We start from the raw sequence: 12696 nt of genomic DNA, 5'->3' as shown, positions 1-12696 counted from the left end.
ACAAGTCCACACCGGCCCTCTGAAGAGTAACCCACTCAGACCCATTCCCCTATGGTTACACCAGATTAATACACCTAACCTACACATCCCTGAACAGTATCGGCAATTTAGCACGGCCAATTCACCTAACCTGCACATCTTTAGACTGTGGGAGGAAACCGGAGCACCTGGAGGAAACCCACACAGACACTGGGAGAATGTACAAACTCCACACAGACAGTTAACTGAGGCGGGAATCAAATCTGGGTCACTGGTGCTGTGAGGCTGCAGTGCTAACCACTGAACTACCATGCCATCCAAAATACAGTTCATCCTTGATAATAATACAACTGAGTCACGAGTGGGTGTGATGCCTACTGTGGTTGAAAAGCCAGTGGAAAATAACACAACTGAGGGTTTACAGGAGGTATACCTTGGGATATTTCCTGTCTCTATGATAACAAGGTCACAAAACTACAGGTTGAAGCAGGAGGAGAAATCAAGGAGTAAAGATAAGGAATTTGAAATTAAATTATCAGAAATTATGTTTGATTAAATGGTTCACAGGACAAAGTGGATAGTTTCAGTTCAGAGACATCTGAATTACAACAGAAAGATGAAAAATTGAAGCAGTTGTAACAAAAAGCACATACAGAAGAATAATCTCAATGTATCCCAGATTGTTTCTATCTTAAAAATGAGGAAATAGAAACTGTTGCATATTCAAGTGGATGAGAAATGGGCAGAAGTCTTAGGATAATGAATTACCGGTAGGTCATTTGGACGTAAGGAAAACGCAAGCCAAAATATAAAAGCATTCTTATTGACCTGGACAGGATAAGATTGTGAATGACTTTTGCCAAACATGTCACACAGATCAGAATTGGAAGACCTCAAAGTGATAAAACCAGAACACTTAATACTTATTTCCACATTTGAGAAACTTTTACAAACATTTTACTTGATTGCGTAGGACCCCTACCTAAACAAAAACCAGGAATCAATATTTGTTGACAATAATGAATGTCTCTACCAGATTTCCAGGGGCCATTCCATTATGCAGTATCACAGCCAAAAGAATTGTAGAAGAGTTACTCAATCTTTTTATGAAATATGGACTAACCACAGAGATACAACCAGAACAAGGGTCGAATTTTACATCAAAGTTTTTGAAGAAAGTTTTGGATCACTTAGGAATAAACCAACTCAAATCTACAGCGTACCATCTGTAGTCACAAGGAGCATTAGAACAATGTCATTAAACTTTAAACTACATGTTGAGAGCTTCAGTCAAGACTATCCAGAGGCTAAAGGAATTGCATTTGTATGTTTTTCAATTAGGGATGCACCTAATGAATCAACATATTTCAGTCCATTTGAATTAGTTTTTGGGCATGAGGTGAGAGGACCCTCCAAAATTATTTAAGGAGAGATTGGTGTCATAGTTCAGAGATCACATATTTGGCCTTTGTGCTAAATTTTAGGGAAGGATTAAATAGAGCATGTGAGCCAGCTTGACAGCATTTGAAAGTAGCACAGCATATTATGAAGCAGGAAGCTGACTAGAAAATAAAAATTGTTGTTTCACAAGAGGACTGAAAGCTTTGGTGTTAGTATCAGTTGCAGGTGAACTTTTAAAAGCAAAGTCTAGTGGGCCTTACCAAATCATTAGGAAATTGAGTGAGATGAATTATTTGATACCAACCCCAGATAGAAAGATATCTGAGTGTGTCGTGAATATGCTCGAAAGATATTTTGATAAGGAAGGAAAGCACAAAGAGAATGTGTTGCTAGTTACAACATAGAGTGAAGAACCAAATTCAGAGGATTCTGAATTGGACATTCCTCAAACTAAATTTGATAATGATGAAGTTCTCAAAAATTATTGAGTTACTTTCCAGAAGAAAAAACAAAATGACCTGAAAGAGTTAATACAATCATATATGAAGAAATGTGGGAATAAACTGGGAAATACTAATCCGATGCATGATGTAGATGTATGGTATGCTATTCCAATTAAGCAACATCCTTATGGACATAGCCCTCTAAAGTTGGCACAGATTCAAAAAGAGATTGAATGCATGCTGAAAGACAATGTAATGGAAGTGGGTTGCAGCGAATGGAGCTTGGTGATTGTAATGGTGTCAAAACCAGGTACCCTATGGTTCTTTGTGGATTGCAAAGTCAATGCAGTTACAAAGTCTGAGTCATATCCTATACCACTTTTAGAAGACTGTATTGAGAAGAAGGAACAAGCAACTTTTAATTCTAAGATGGACTTGCTCAAAAGAGCAAAGGCAATTTTGGCTTTCATGACATCGAATGCACTATACTAGTTTAAAGTCATGTCATTTAGTATGAAAAATGCACAAGCCAAATCTCAAAGACTAATCTATAAAGTTATTTGAGGATTACCCATTTATGTGATAGAACATAGAAGAATACAGCGCAGTACAGGCCCTTTGGCCCTCGATGTTGCGCCGATCCAAGCCCACCTAACCTATACTAACCCACTATCCTCCATATACCTATCCAATGCCCGCTTAAATGCCCATAAAGAGGGAGAGTCCACCACTGCTACTGGCAGGGCATTCCATGAACTTACGACTCGCTGAGTGAAGAACCTACCCCTAACTTCAGTCCTATATCTACCCCCCCTTAATTTAAAGCTATGCCCCCTTGTAATACCCGACTCCATACGCGGGAAAAGGTTCACACTGTCAACCCTATCTAACCCCCTAATCATCTTGTACACCTCAATCAAGTCACCCCTAAACCTTCTTTTCTCTAATGAAAACAGCCCCAAGTGTCTCAGTCTTTCCTCATACGATCTTCCTTCCATACCAGGCAACATCCTGGTAAACCTCCTCTGCACCCGTTCCAGTGCCTCCACATCCTTCCTATAGTATGACGACCAAAACTGCACACAATATTCCAGATGCGGCCGCACCAGAGTCTTATACAACTGCATCATGACCTCAGGACTCCGGAACTCAATTCCTCTACCAATAAAAGCCAGTACGCCATATGCCTTCCTCACCGCACTATTTACCTGGGTGGCAACTTTCAGAGATCTGTGTACATGGACACCAAGATCCCGCTGCTCATCCACACTACCAAGTATCCGACCATTAGCCCAGTACCCCATCTTTTTGTTATTCTTCCCAAAGTGAATCACCTCACACTTAGCTACATTGAATTCCATTTGCCACCTTTCTGCCCAGCTCTGCAGCTTCTCTATATCCTGCTGTAACCTGCCACATCCTTCCTCACTGTCAACAACTCCTCCGACTTTCGTATCATACTCCTCCGACTTTCGTATCATAACTCCTCCGACTTTCGTATCATACTCCTCCGACTTTCGTATCATACTCCTCCGACTTTCGTATCATAACTCCTCCGACTTTCGTATCATTGTTTATCAACGATCTGGTAACTTTTAGTCATACATGCAAGAAACTTTTGAAGCAGTTATTGTAATTGTTTGCTCGATTTCAGAAGGGGATCTTTGTGATAAACCTGGCTAAAAGTAAGTTTGCAAAATCCCACATCATTAGACATGAAAGATGGCCCCACAGAGTGTTTAAGCAAATGTTTGTGGGGAGTTACCCATACCATTGATGAAGATGGCAGTACTAAGGTTCCTGGGATTAAAAGTTTTTTGGAACTTTGTGCTGAATTTTAACAGTATGGTAGCTCCACTGTTTAACTTGTTGAAGAAGTGCAGAAACTTTCAGTGGACGGAGGAATGTCAGAAAGCATTTGACAGCCTGAAAGCTGCGTTAGCCACTGCCCCAGTGTTAACCACTGCTCCAATGTTAGCCATTCATAGTGGCTATCAATGTGAGTGATGTGGGTGTCAGTCCTGTACTCTTCCAAGAAAACAGTGAGAAGATAGAAAGATCTATTGGGTATTTTTCCAGAAAATTGAATAATCTTCAGTGGAAATATTCCATGATTGAGAAGGAGACTTGATGTTGGCATTGCAACATTTCAGCATTTATATTGTGATAATGCTGTGGCTTTCAGGAGGTTATTTTGTCCTGTTGTTTTTGTTTGAAGAGGGGTTATATGGCAGATGTGGAGAGCTGGCTGCTGAAGACCACTTGAGTACACAGCTTGTGAGGTCTTGGGTTTTTTATTAAAGTTGGAAAAATGGAAACAGCTTTGGTGTGGCCAGCTCTCACAGACCATGCTTTTTAGTTTTTTGTTTAGTTTTTAGGTTAAGCTTTGGGCAGAAGCTGTGGGGTCTCAAAAGAATTGGAAAGTTCGACGAATTTCTCCTAGCTGCTACTCTCTCAATTTTGTCTTGTTGTTTGTTTCCTCCTGAATTGGAGAAGAGCATATGAGAATTTGTCTGAGTTTGCATTTTTTGCCAAGAGGTATGTTTATGGGATGTTATATTGGAACAGTTAATGAATAATAGTTATTGTATTATACAGTGAAATTTCCAATCGAGTTAAGTTATTCTAAAATCCTCTTTCTTTAATTATTTTTTCACTACAGTGTTTAACATTGAGTCTGACCAGTCAGATTTCATCGGGAACAGACACTTTACATTTACTTTACATTAAAATAAGAAAATGTTTGGGTCTAGGAGGGGGTCTGATCTGCTCCATAACAATATTGCTATAATGTGTCTGAGAGAATTGTATATACTGATCATAACCTTTTTAAAGTTTTTGGAAAAATTTAAAGATAAAAATAATAGACTGGTTAGATGGAGCTTCTTTTTGCAATCGTTCAGTTTGAAAATTATACACGTGGCAAGATGAGAGAAGGTATTTGCCGATGCGTCACTGCGACTTTGAAGGAAGACAGAGGCTTTCAGTGTGGGAGGAGAGAGAAACAGACTCAAATGTACTGTACTAGTGATGTTTGCACATTTAGAATCAATGTATTGTAGTGTACTAATAGCATAAGTCTAAATGTTTTTAAAAATGAAACCATCTTTGTACAATTCTTTTTAAGGGGGGAGGTGTAACGATTCTATGGCTTTAAGAAGTGTATTTTGTCCTTTTCCTATGAGGAAAGGTTGAAACAGAGGTGATGAGTAATCTGCTTCAATCAGATTGTGAGGCTTTGGGTTTCTTTTTTAAAGTTGGAACAATAGAAGCAGCTGGAAGTTTGGGGTTAAGATCCCACAGAACTAGTTTTAGCCTTCAATATCAGTTGCTGGGGTCTTGAAGCTGGATGTGGAAGCTGTTATTCCCCTGTTATAGCTAAATGCTGAGGTTTCTCTTCTTGCTGCTAGAATTGCATGAGTAACAATCTATTTTACTGAAGTGGTCTTTGCTAAGTGTGTGTTTATGGGATGTTACTATTTTGGAACACTTATTGTTTAGTAGTTAAATAATCCATCATTGTATTACGTTTTCCGTAAAGGTTAAGTTATTTGTACTTTAAAATAAGAGAATGTTATGGTCTAGGCTATATTCTTCATATATTTTGAGGGGGTTTGTTCTGGTCCATAAAACAGTGAAGGGCAACAATAGATTGGCAATGTTTGTTCGGTGCACAGTGGCCTTCCAAAGACATCACGGACTAAAGCGATGCCATTCTTTCAGCATGTATTAGCTAAACAACAAATTGCTTTTCAAATGGCACATGCCAAGATGGGGCTGAAAAAATGTTTTGGATGCAAGAGGGTGTAGTCATTAATTAAATGAATTTGGTAAGATATCGAGAGAAAACACTCTCGGCCTCAGGACAAAAAAACCCTCAAAGTCAGGAGGCAACTTGCACTTAGCCAAAACAACATAAGTTTCAGTCCAAGGTTCTTCTTTATTTCGAATGACAAAAAAAAATCAGTTATTGGAATAATACACAACATAGTTTATACCTTTGTATACTACCTTTGGTTTCACATCAGTATAAAATTTGGTACAATTTTGGAGAAAAGTCACTTGTAGTTTATAAAAAAATTAAAGATATATGATTTCACCTGTTAAGAGAACCAACATTACAACTATTCACATTATATATGTATTGTAAACTTTCAGTCACTACTTTGAAGAAAAATAGTTTTTTTTTATAAACTGCCTACTGTGTGTGTATGTGTGTGTGTATGAGCTCCTGTCAATTTCTTCTAAATGTGCATGTTCTTTGAGGCTTATGTGGTCTCCTGTGTGTATGACTAGCTGACTTATGGTACAGTGAGAAGAATCATGTGGTGTAAACAAGATGTAGTTTATTGCATCTCTACAACTGTTTACAGGTGTTATGACTCACCTGAGTAGTGCACTGGAAATCAAGCCCTGCTATTCCCAGAGTCATCAGAAAAGTTAAAGATTTTAAAATAAGTACACAATTTGTTAGTACAATTTACCTGATTTTCAGAACCTGATTGATAGAAATCTGAGACTAGGTTTATTTATTGAACAAGAATCACTATTTATTAACATTAATGAGACTACCTACATGCCTTAGGAAGGCAATGGCCTTGTGGTAGTATCACTAGATTGTTAACACAGAGACCCAAGTAATTTTCTTGGTTCAAATCCTGTCATGGTAGACGGTGTAATTTGAATTCAGTAAAATCTGGAAGTAAGAGTCTAATGATGACTGTGAATTAATTTTTGATTGCTGGAAAACCCCATCTGGTTGGGAAGGAATCTGCCATCCTTACCTGGTCTGGCTACATGTGACTCCAGACCCACAGCAATGTGGTTGACTCTTAACTGCCCTCTGGGCAATAAATGCTGGCTTGGTCAGTGATGCCTTCATCCCATGAATTAATTTTTATGAAGTTATAAACTATTAGCATGTAACACTAAAATTCTCCCTGTCTCTCCCTCTCTGGTTCCCAAGCTCTATTGATTTGGTCTTTGCTGATGTTAACGTCTAGTACTGGCTTTCCTTTTCTGAATTCTTCCATTGGTTTGCAAGAGGTACAAGGTGGCCAGTTCATTTGTAAAATAAGTCACAACTTGCAGCAAACTGCTGAAGGAAAGATAAACTGGTCTCATTCAGGTTTAAAATGAATCTTGACCTAAGAAATCACTTCTGAACTAGTGGACATCAAATCTCTTCTCCATATCTCGTTCTCAGCCCCAAGCTGTTCTATTACCTGAGAACCAATCTGTTGGCAGGCAAGCAAACAACCCTTATCATCAGTAACAGGTCACTAGTCTATAAACCAATCAAATTCTTGTTTCCAAGAATTTAGCCCCTCCATCCTTTTCTTTCAGTCAAGAAAACCATGGCTAATCTAGGTTTTTTTTTCATAGAATCCCTACAGTGTAGAAACAAGTCCACACTGACCCTCCAAAGAGCAACCCACCATATTATTCTACATTTACCCCTGACTAATGTATCTAACCAACACATCCCTGAACACAAAGGGGCAATTTACCACAGCCAACTCACCAAACCTGCACATCTTTGGACAGTGGGAGGAAACACACACATACAGTTTCCTGAGGCTGGATCCCTGGCGCTGTGAGGCAGCAGTGTTAGCCACAGTGCTGCCCCATGATTATTGTGACATGCTCAATCCTTTAGAGCATGCTGTCACTCTTGATTAATTGATGCTCAATGAGATTCAATTACTCTGCCTCTAAAATAGATTCCAGTATCTTTCCCAGAATTGTCAGTTAAACTGACAAGGTGGTTACCTGGTTTCTCCCTCACTTCTTAAATAATTGTGACATTTGCAGTTTTCTACTTCAAATCCAAGAAGCTTTGGAAAATTATGTAAAATGTACCTGGGAAGATCTCACTTATTTATTTTAACAAGCCCAAAATCTGGAGGTTTGTTTAATACTAAAGACCATAGAAAAATTATATTAACTAGAATAGGAGTAGGCCACTTGGCCCCACAAGATTACTCTGCCATTCCATAGGAACAATGACTGATCTAATATTTCTCACGTCCAATTTCCCGTGTTTTCCCCATAATCCTTGATTCTCCAACTGATTAAAACTCTATTTCTCTTCACCTTAATTTTTCACAAGGACTCTGACACTGCAGTTATCTGTGGCAAGGAGTTTCAAACACTCTCAACCCACTGAGAGAAAGAATTCTTCCTCATATCAGTCTTAAATTGGTGCCCCTTTATTCTGAGACTATGCCTTTGGTCCCAGACTCTTACATTATGGAAACTATCCTTTCAGCATTTATCCTGTCAAGCCCCTTAAGAATCCTATATGATTCAATGAGATCACATCTCATTCTCTAAATTCCAGTGAGTAGAATCCTGCCCTGTTTTGCCTTTGCTCCTCAGACAATCCCTCTGAACCAGGCATCATCCTAGTAAACCTCCCTGGAACTACCTCCAATGAAATAATATACTTCTTTAAATAAGGGGATCAAAACTGCTCACAGTATTCCAGATGTGGTCTCAGCAGCACCTGGACAGTTGTAGTAAGACTCTCCTGTTCTTTTTCTCCTCTTGAAATCAGGGTGAGGGGATTTATAGAGTCATAGAGTCTGCCTTTTAGCCTGTTTATCTGTTAAATACTACTACTTCAATTATGGTGATGGTACTGAATTCCTCCTGCATTCTTTTTAGAATTAATGGTATGTTTTAAATATTTTTCCACCATGAAGACTGATGCAAAATGTCTGTTTAACTCCTCTGCAATTTCCTTATTCCCCATAACTGTCTCCCCAGATTCACCTTTTCTAAAAGGGCTATATTTGCTTTGAACCCTCTTCTTTTTCATATATTTAAAGATGCTTTTGTTGTCAGTTTTTACATTCCTTGCTAGTTTGCCTTTAAAGTTTATTTTCTCTTTTTCTTAATCTTCATTTCTAGATTTTGAATTTCTTCCAATCTTCAGGACTATCACTGACTTTTGCCTCCTTATATACTTTTTCTTTCAACTTCATACTCTCCTTAATTTTCTTGGTCGGCCATAGTTAGTTTAGCCCTCTCTGGGAATCTTATCTCCTTACTGGGATACATTTTTACTGAGAGTCATGAATTGCTTTCTTAAATGTTTGCCACTGCTTACATACTGTCTTTCCTGCTAATCAACCTGCCCAATCCTCTTTAGCAAACTGTATCATCATTTCATTGTAATTCCCTTTGTTTTAACGCAAAAATGATTGTTTCTGACTCCAGTTTCTCACTGTCACTGAATTGTAAATTCTATCATGTTATGACTGCTACTTCTGAAAGGATCTTTTACTCTGAGGTAATTTACTAAAATTGCCTCATGATCCATTAGCACATCCAGGATGATTTGTTTACTAGTTGGCTGCATGACATTTTGTTCAAAACAATGCACCCTGATGCACTGTAGGAATTTATTGTCATAGCTACCCTTTCTAGCTTCATTGATCCATTCAACAAGAAGATTAAGGTCACCCATAGTTATTGCTCTATTCTTTCTATATCTCTAATTATTTGTAGATTTATATCCTTTCTTACAATATGGCAACATTCCTACCTTTACTAATTTCTAAGATACTCTGTACCACTGTATGTTGTCCTGTTCCTCCACTGTAAAAAGAAGTATTTATTTGGAAAATCTGGCATTTTCGTATTCACCATTATATTTTTGCCAATAATTGTGTTTAATGAGCTTACATTTCCTTTTACTGTTCTCTCTCTTAATAGATATATCAAAAAACTGTGATTAACTGTTGTCATATTGATTACAGGCAATTCTTATATAACGCCATAGTTGCCTTTCAGCGAATTCTTGCTTAATAGAAAACACTTCATAGAAATAATGGGGCCTATGGAAAAAGTGGGGTTGGGGTAGACCAGCAAAAAAATCACTCGCATTCACTCAAAAATCACCCAAACGTCTAACACAAAGTAAAGCGCAGCCTGAATGAAGGTATAAATCATATTTATCAATAAAACAACAGTAAATTTATCACAGTACATTATAAAATATTGTTAATACAGGGACAGAGGGAATCATGGTACATAGGGTTGACTCCCTCACTCCTGTTAAGCAATCTATATCACATATTCTCTCCTAACGCTCAAAATGCTTTATATATCTAGCTTCTCTTCCAGTGTTATATCCTTTCTTGTGCATTTACCACCTGCAATTTTATCACCAGGACGCTTCTTGCTAACATTCTTGTCACTATGCCTCTCCATTTTTCAAAAAAGGAATAATCTAGGGGTGGTGTACCTTTCACAGAAAGTTGCTCAATGTATCTCTCTCAGACACCTGCTCTCTTAGAGTACCTCACAGAAAGCTGCTCTGTCAGCAGCTAACATCGGCGAATGCGCAGAATAAAGCAATGAAGTGATCCCCACTGGAATTGTGCTATTGCAAAAGAAGTGAGCATTCTCGAAACTCTTCTTCTTTAAGTCCTAAGCAGCTTTATGAGCAAATCGCACTGTCGGAACACATGCTATCCGAGAACTATCTGTACATTTTACACCTCATTAATTTACTGATATCCCTTTCTTGCTTATTGTAGCTCCTTCGTATTTATACTTAATATTGAATTTCTACAAGCCCCCTTTTAGCTTAAATTTAGCTTAATCTCCCTTTACAAAACAGGATGCATTTAGTCTAACATTAATCATACTCCCTAACTGCTCTGGAACTGCCTTCTTGAATCTTTGTGATGTAGAGACATCCATATGGTTTTAGGATGGTAGATCCTGGATATTTTTCCCCAACAACAGTGAAGGAATGACAATGTGGTTCCAAGTCATGGTGGTATGTAGCTTATGAATGGTAGAGTTTCCACATAATTTTTGCCCTTGGTGACTGAATTATGCAACTGAAGTAATCAAGACTTCTGGAAGTCTCAGTCTTCTACTGAAGTGGTTCTCAAACTTGCTTTTGCTGAAGGACCCACTTACAAATGCATAATTAATCCCAGAATCCAACATCTAAATTATAAATAATCCTTAAAGTATTGAATTATTTTCAGTTACAAGGCTGGATTTAGGCAGTTGTCACCCTGAATGAATTTCCACTTTGACACCTGTAGGGGTGGCTCATACTTGCTTATACCTTGCAGCTAGTCATCTCTTGATCATTTGCTTATTCTTAACGATAACACCACTCCTCAAAGTCTCCCTCCCCACCACTGCCCCCAAATACTTGAGAACTACAAACTGAAATTTGGAAAACAATTTTAATAGGGCCATGAATTAGTACTATAACAAACTTAAATAATAAAATTGTTGCTGCAGTTAAGTTTTATTCTGAATCTAATATTGAGTACCATTGGCAGAACAGAAAAAAAATACAATTTACTTTCTACCTGACCTGCTTTATGGCAGATCTGATCAAGTTAACAGTGGGCTTGATTTAGATTCGATTCCCAATCATTAACGTTTCAAAATTCATGAAGCCTATGAAAAAGGCAATATTTCCTGGTTTCTGTTCAACACAAAATATTTGGCTTTTATGGGATTCATTATAAAAGCAGGATGAATTTTCTCTTCAATACATTGAGCTACAGTCAAATAAACAAATGCTTCTATCACATCATCACAAAAAGACTGCGCTTTATTTTTAGTTCAGGTCTATTTTTCTTGGTAAATTTCTTTTGGTATTCAATTGTTGATACCATTATTGATGTGATCAGCTGTATACCCATTCTTTGTCATCATTGCTGTTACACTGGTATGATAACAGCAAAAGCAGCACATTTGATGCATGCATACCAATTGGAATGATGAAAAGAATCAGGACAATGGAATGAAAACGAGGTATCAAAAAAAACTGGAAAGATTAAAGGAGCAATGGGAGAGAGGCTTCACACAGAACAAAATTGTGGATATGAATTCTTTTTAGTTTTTGTTAGAAACTGAGAGGGAAAATCAAAGAACATAAGAACTCGGAGCAGGAGTAGGCCATCTGGCCCTTTGAGCCTGCTCTACCATTCAATAAGATAATGGCTGATCTTGTCATGGACTCAGCTCCACTTACCCGTGCTTTCACAGTATCCCTTAATTCCTTAAAGTAAAAAAAAACCTATTTTAGCTTTAAAAACGTTTTACTGAAGTAGTGTCAACTAATTGACTGGGCAAGGAATTCCATAGATTTACAACTCTCAGGGTGAAGAAGTTCCTTCTTAATTCAGTCCTAAATCTGCTCCCCTTAATTTTGAGGCAATGCCCTCTTGTCCTTTTTTTTTCACCTGCGAGTGGAAACATTCCTCCCTCCTTTTATCTATTCCCTTCATAATTTTATATGTTTCTGTAAGATTCCACCCTCATTCTTCTAAATTCTAATGGATAGAATCCCAGTCTGCTCAGTGTCTCCTCATTAGCCAACCCCCTCAACTAACTCCAGAATCAACCTAGTGAACCTCCTCTGAACCTCCTCTAGTGCCAGTACATCCTTTAAGTAAGGAGACTAAAACTGCATGCAGTATCCAGGTATGGCTTCACCAGTATCCTGTACAGCTGCAACGTAACCTCCCTGCTTTTAAACTCAACCCTTTATCTATGAAGGGCAAAATTCCATTTGCCTTCCTAATTACTTGTTGTACCTGCAGACCAACCCTCTGTGATTCATGCTGTTGGACTTTAGCTCAATCTACCAACTTACTTTCTTCTATGTGTGAGCCAAGTCCTGCATGTTCTTTAAATGAAGCAATAGGAGAAGATATTCGGTCTCACACTTTTAGTTTATTTTAGGAATAAGTGGATAAAGCATACAGAGCTCTGGGTCTAGACCTTTCTGTCCCTGACAAACTATACAGTGTGTCAGTTCAGAAAATACACACTCTTCTGTGCCTGATCCAGTCTTTTTATATAATAAAAAAAATCATGCAATCAC

At 38.0% G+C, this 12696-nt stretch overlaps 1 protein-coding gene across 1 annotated transcript in view; it reads left to right on the top strand.

The window, feature by feature from the left end:
* znf469 (zinc finger protein 469) overlaps window positions 1-12696 on the top strand; it is a 1011390-nt gene that overhangs the window by 314636 nt on the left and 684058 nt on the right. The window lies entirely within an intron of this gene.

The sequence above is a fragment of the Chiloscyllium plagiosum genome, unplaced genomic scaffold, assembly GCF_037043375.1.
Source record: "Chiloscyllium plagiosum isolate Xiang-an unplaced genomic scaffold, Cpla_swu_hap1 HiC_scaffold_17, whole genome shotgun sequence".
NCBI classification, from domain to species: domain Eukaryota; kingdom Metazoa; phylum Chordata; class Chondrichthyes; order Orectolobiformes; family Hemiscylliidae; genus Chiloscyllium; species Chiloscyllium plagiosum.
The sequence above is the reverse complement of the archived record's forward strand: the minus strand, read 5'-3'. Positions and strand labels throughout refer to the sequence as shown.